Consider the following 6,687-nt stretch of genomic DNA (forward strand, 5'->3'; position numbering starts at 1 on the left):
AAGAAGTTAGACAGGAAGAAACCACCTTGGGAAAACTTCTTTCAGGTTGGCAAGAAGCTCCCTAAAATCCAGAGAGTCCCACTTAAAACAAAACAGTAGCCATAGTTGTGTGGTCTTCCAAGCTGTATTGTACCTGCCAAAATCCCTCTGCTATACAATGGTGAAAAGTATGGGCACTCTGTCCCCCAACATATCTGGTGACTCTGAGCAGAAGTGTCTCTCACAGCATTTTTGTGGTAACAAACCACAACTCCTCCAAGAGCATCTAAAACTGCAGGTTTATTGCATGATATGTTTATCGCATAGGTTGACCAAACATCTGAGCATCTCTGCCTGCCTCTTGACCTGAACAGGTGAACCGGGTTAGCCCACTGGCTGGCAAATGCCGACTCCAGCAGAAGGACCGGATGCAGTTCCTCTTGGGGATGACAGACAAGAAGACAGAGAGATCCCAAACTTGGAATTTCTACTTGGAACCCAAACTTGCTGGGTTCTACTTGGAAGAGAGTTCACTGATAACTGGGTGAAGAGATGCTCCACTTTTTCTATGTCAACATTTCTATTTATTGGGGACAGACCTCTTTTCTTGTACCCATCCCAGGTAAATCACTAACCTTATTGTGCCCCCTTTTTTGCTGTTTGGGGATCATTCCTTGTTAAACTTTTATTCTGGTGAATAGCTAGAGTTGGTGCCATTTTTCAGGCTATAGCTCTGTCACGTTCTTGCCCTATTTTTAAATCACTGGAGGACTAGACTGTTGCTGCATAAATAGATATAGCATATGGCAGGGAATGAAGAACTTTCAATGATGTGTAAGAATGGACAACATGAGCCTCACAATTGATCCTTGATCTTGGAGCAATGAGATTATTGCAAATGGCTTTTGATGGTTGGTAGGGTTGGAGGGGATGTGATAGGTGGAGAAATTGGGAGGGGTCTGCTGGAGTTTTTACTCTCAGCAAGAAGACCACTACAACCTGAACAATTGTGTCCTGGTATTGGACATTTGCGTTCATTCTCTTTGTGTCCCATAGATTTGCGTCCCAATATATGTATATGTATATGTATATGCATTCTCGGCATCACCTGGCAGGACAAAGTTCCAAACAACACAGTCCTGGAACGTGCTGGAATCCCTAGCATGTATTCACTACTGAAACAGAGACGCCTGCGTTGGCTCGGTCATGTCGTGAGAATGGATGATGGCTGGATCCCAAAGGATCTCCTCTATGGAAAACTCGTGCAAGGAAAGCGCCCTACAGGTAGACCACAGCTGCGATACAAGGACATCTGCAAGAGGGATCTGAAGGCCTTAGGAGTGGACCTCAACAAGTGGGAAACCCTGGCCTCTGAGCGGCCCGCTTGGAGGCAGGCTGTGCAGCATGGCCTTTCCCAGTTTGAAGAGACACTTGGCCAACAGTCTGAGGCTAAGAGGCAAAGAAAGAAGGCCCATAGCCAGGGAGACAGACCAGGGACAGACTGCACTTGCTCCCGGTGTGGAAGGGATTGTCACTCCCGAATCGGCCTTTTCAGCCACACTAGATGCTGTTCCAGAACCACCTTTCAGAGCGCGATGCCATAGTCTTTCGAGACTGAAGGTTGCCAACTACTATATGTATATTTATATTAGATGTACTTAAAAAAATTTTTTTTAATGCAAAGGTAGGGTTAGGGTTAGGGCTGGGATAAGAGACATAGAATCTAGAACATGGAGTTTGTTGCAAAGTAATAGTTTGTGTGTTGCCCAGCTATAGTGGAATGCAAATGACTGGAGGACAATAGACACCAGGCATGAATGTCCAGGGATGCCAATGTCTGGGATGCACTTGAATAGACACAACCATTCAGAACCCAAATATCCTAGTACAGTGGTGCCTCGCAAGACGAATGCCTCGCACACTGAAAAACTCGCAAGACGAAAGCGTTTTTGCAATTTTTCTGGTGACTCGCAAGACAAATTTTTCTATGGCCGTGCTTCGCAAGACGAATTTTTAAAATTAAAAAGTTGAAGTTTTGTGCTTGAAATTTTTGAAATCCTCTGTACAGTATGTATGCCTTTAAAGAGCACTTAATAAACACTTTGTAAACCAAATTAAACTTTGTTCTGACTTTTTTTGCCCATAGGAACGCATTAATTAAATTTCAATGCATTCCTATGGGAAACCGCGCTTTGCAAGACGAAATTTTCGCAATACGAAACGGCTTGCGGAACGAATTAATTTCGTCTTGCGAGGCACCGCTGTATAGTGGTTCCCAAACTCCAACAAGAGGGAGCTGGGAACATTGCAAATTTGCACAGGGGAGGGCAGAAGGCAGTAACTGGATTGAAAGTCACTTGTGGTTTTCAATCAAGAACAGGAAGTGGATTGCAATTGAGGTTTTTAACTATAAAGAAACTTGGGGAGCTCTGCAGGAGCATCTGCAAGGCTCCCCGTACCACCCGGAAGATGGATCTCCATCTGGTAAGCTGGAAAAACCTCTCTCCCCCTCCGGCAGCAGCAAGGGCCTGGGGATCACATTGCTGCCTCCTCCTCTCCCCGCCCCTTAAGGGGCCAGAGCTATATGCTCCCCAGGTGGTGGGTTCCGACCCACCAGTTTGGAAATCACTGTCTTACTACCTTTACTGTCTGTTACCTTTGTGCTTTTATATTTTAGCTGCTTTTTAAAAAAAATGCTACTGTAGTTTTAATATGTGATTTTATTGAGTATGTTTTATTATGTTGTTGTGAACAGCCTTGGGCACCAGGTTTTGTTACCTGGGGAAAGGTGATCAATAAATCTGCAAACAAACCAAAACATCAACCATGGCCTTATTTTCATCTTTCATTGGTATTTTCATTGGTGATACCTTGTGGGGAAAGCAATTGCTGAGGGTAGATCAACCTCTCGAAGTTTAAACAAACAGCTCAGTTTCCTAGCCTGGCCTTGCCATAGGCTGCTGAAAGAAAGAAAGAAAGAAAGAAAGAAAGAAAGAAAGAAAGAAAGAAAGAAAGAAAGACTCTAGAGCAGAAATAGGCAAAAGACCATCAGTCTCCTGGATGATTTGCACTCAATCAACAAACATTTCTGATTTCCAATGGTTTAGCAATAGCAAGTCGAATTGCAAGTTAAAAAAAAAATCGCTCTCATAGCTAGTGTGGTGCTTCTCTCTAGATCACTGTGACCATCCCTTTCGGAGATTAGGGTATTGCATGGTTGCCTTTGAACAGAACTTTCTTCAGCTCTGTGTTATGTATAAATTCTTTGTATTAACTCAGAAATTGATTGAAACTTTTATACGCAGTTCATTCATTTGTTCATTCATTCATTCATTTACCGCCTTACCCAGTGTTTGTCTCATGGCACGTGGGAAGGAACTAATCCTACCCCTTTGAGCCACCATTTATACGTGACCTGATGTCGTCCCCCTCCTTGCTCCCAGGTAGTGTTTTGCACCTAGCTCCAGGTGGTGAATCTTAGGTATACCACAATACAGACACCTGTAAGCTTGTCTCTGTCTGATCTAGACAGTGGGAAGGACTGACCATGACAGATTGAAAAATGAACTGTTTTAATTCCGAATTGTTTCAATTTATATATTATTTACTGTCAACCACCTTGGGATCCAATATTTTGCAAATATTGGGACTAAACAGATGGAATATCCATCCGGATTCTTGCCAAATTTGGGCACAGTTTTCTCTCTGAACTTTCAAAGAATAAGTCATTGCTCAGGCCTTCTGTGGAGCTTGCAAAGGAAATAGCACCAAAAAGGTTATTTTTGGGGTAAAACAGGCGACATCCACTCAGCTGAATTCAAGTTGTTGCCGAAAATTGCACTCCTGGCACTGAAATCTCTGTTAAGTGGCTTTTACTGACAAAGTGGTCCTGGCCCAGGGGGTGTCTGTCTGATTACAGTGTGTTAATTAGCAATAAATAATGTATTGCCTGTTCTTTCTAAGTAGGCTGCACATGTATCTCAATTAAGGGCAAATACATTAATATGTATGCATAATGTCAGGAGATGAATAAGGTGACTTCCTCGGCCTGCCCTAATCCGTCAGATGTGTTTTGATTGGAGAATCATGAAACAGGGAGAAAAAGAGAAGACCAAAAGAAATCCGGCTTGTGAGGATGAACCCCAGAAAATGTCACTAGGCGTTTCAAAGCCCTTTTGACTTCGCTCAGAGTTCATGTGATGTTTCACCCAAGTAGAAACCTTGGAAACGTCACTTGAAACTACCTTCTGAAAGCCAGCATGGTGAGAAGTTTGAGCAGGAGCATGGATGCCCATGTTCAAATTCCCAGCCAATGGGTGATCTTGGGACTGATTGCAGTCTCGCAGCCTGGCCTTTTTTTGTTACCCTGCACATGCCTGATCTTGTCTGATCTTGGAAGCTAAGCAGGGTCAGGCCTGGTTAGTACTTGGATGGGAGACCGCCTGGGAATATCGGGTGCTGTAGGCTTATACCATAGTCTTTCGAGACTGAAGGTTGCCAACCATTTTTCTGTGCAGTGGCATTACTGGGGGCATTACTGGGGGGGGGTACTGGGGGGTGGGGGGGTGAGGTCCTTGAACGTGCTGGAATCCCCAGCATGTATGCACTGCTGAAACAGAGTTGCCTGTGTTGGCTCGGTCATGTCGTCAGAATGGATGATGGCCGGATCAAGGAAAGCGCCCTACAGGTAGACCACAGCTGTGATACAAGGACATCTGCAAGAGGGATCTGAAGGTCTTAGGAATGGACCTCAACAAGTGGGAAACCCTGGCCGCTGAGTGGCCCGCTTGGAGGCAGGCTGTGCAGCATGGCCTCTCCCAGTTTGAAGAGACACTTGGCCAACAGTCTGAGGCAAAGAGGCAAAGAAGGAAGGCCCATAGCCAGGGAGACAGACCAGGGACAGACTGCACTTGCTCCCAGTGTGGAAGGGATTGTCACTCCCAAATTGGCCTTTTTCAGCCACACTAGACGCTGTTCCAGAACCACCATTCAGAGCACGATACCATAGTCTTCCGAGACTGAAGGTTGCCAACATAGGTGCGGGTTGCACCGGGTGATGTACATGGGGGTGTGTGACACTACTACTTGCCAAAATTGTTAAAATTGTGGTTTTTAGGAGTGATACCATCGGGTTATATGCAATTTGATATGTCATTTCATGCAGAAAGCAATGTAACAAACCATGTTGAAATATCTCTATTCTATCAAAAGTTATAGCAGAAAAACCAGCAGGGGGGCAGGACGATGATATATTGCCACACCCATTGCCTGGGACGTTGCCACGCCTACTGCATGGGAGGAGTCCATCACGGGGGTGATGCACTTGCCTCCTGCAACGAGTGACGCAAGCCTAGTGACGTCACTGTTTCTGCGGAATAAGAGGGAAGGAACCCTGAGCTCCTCGGAGAATGAATGCAATAACACTGCCAAGGGTTCTGCACAATCAGCGTAAGGTCTAGGCCGCTAACACAACAGGCGCAGTCAGGGCACATGGGCTGGCGCCATCAATGTGAATGGCTGGAAGCCCCAGGTGCATGCCAGTGGAGCGCCTAGCCCTTCCAGAGTAAGTTGGTCAGTCAACTGTTGCCCTGCATGTGCCTGATCTCGTCTGATCTTGGAAGCTAAGCAGGGTCAGGCCTGGTTAGTACTTGGATGGGAGACCTCCTGGGAATACCGGGTGCAGTAGGCTTATACCATGATCTGGGAAGCTAAGCAGGGTCAGGCCTGGTTCGTACTTGGATGGGAGACCGCCTGGGAATACCGGGTGCTGTAGGTTTATACCATGATCTGGGAAGCTAAGCAGGGTCAGGCCTGGTTAGTACTTGGATGGGAGACCTCCTGGGAATACCGGGTGCAGTAGGCTTATACCATAGTCTTTCGAGACTGAAGGTTGCCAACCAACAGTCAGTCAAGAGTGGTTCTGGGGCCTTCTGAGGGAAGATTGGGGCAGGGATTGGGGCCAGCTAGGGGTATGTTGAGGGTCGACTGGGGCAAATATTGGCGTCAGCCGCTCCACTGATATCCTGTGCCCCCAGCCTGGTCTCGACATGCCCTCTTCCTCTTCTTGGTTTTACTCCAGCTACATAGTCGGTGTGGGTCCGAGGAAACCCATTGCTGACTAGGTGGCCTAGTAAAAAGTTTTTTTAAATCTCTCATTGGCCTTTTGGTCTCCCCTTGCTCACAGCATGCTCCATTGGCGCAGCTGCATTCAGGGGTAGGATTGGGCTGGTAGAGACTCTGTCCGCTTCCAAATGGCACCTTAGCAATGCCAGGGTAAGGCAGTCTTTATTTCCTTGCTGCTCAAGTCCAGTAATTCTCAAATATATTGGCAACCTTCAGTCTCGAAAGACTCTGGTATCGCGCTCTGAATGGTGGTTTGGCACAGTGTCTAGTGTGGCTGAAAAGGCCGATTTGGGAGTGACAATCCTTTCCACACCGGGAGCAAGTGCAGTCTGTCCCTGGTCTTTCTTCCTGGCTATGGGCCTTCCTACTTTGCCTCTTTGCCTCAGACTGTTGGCCAAGTGTCTCTTCAAGCTGGGAAAGGCCATGCTGCACAGCCTGCCTCCAAGCAGGCTGCTCAGAGGCCAGGGTTTCCCACTTGTTGAGGTCCATCCCTAAGGCCTTCAGATCCCTCTTGCAGATGTCCTTGTATCGCAGCTGTGGTCTACCTGTATTCTCAAATAAGGATTGTCTTTACATCAGGCCTGC

At 46.6% G+C, this 6,687-nt stretch overlaps 1 pseudogene; it reads left to right on the forward strand.

Annotated features, from left to right (window-relative positions):
- The first annotated feature begins 5,554 nt into the window (after positions 1 to 5,554).
- LOC136656391 (5S ribosomal RNA) lies at positions 5,555 to 5,668 on the forward strand (annotated as a pseudogene).
- The last annotated feature ends 1,019 nt before the right edge of the window (positions 5,669 to 6,687 follow it).

This window comes from Tiliqua scincoides, chromosome 6, assembly GCF_035046505.1.
Source record: "Tiliqua scincoides isolate rTilSci1 chromosome 6, rTilSci1.hap2, whole genome shotgun sequence".
NCBI classification, from domain to species: domain Eukaryota; kingdom Metazoa; phylum Chordata; class Lepidosauria; order Squamata; family Scincidae; genus Tiliqua; species Tiliqua scincoides.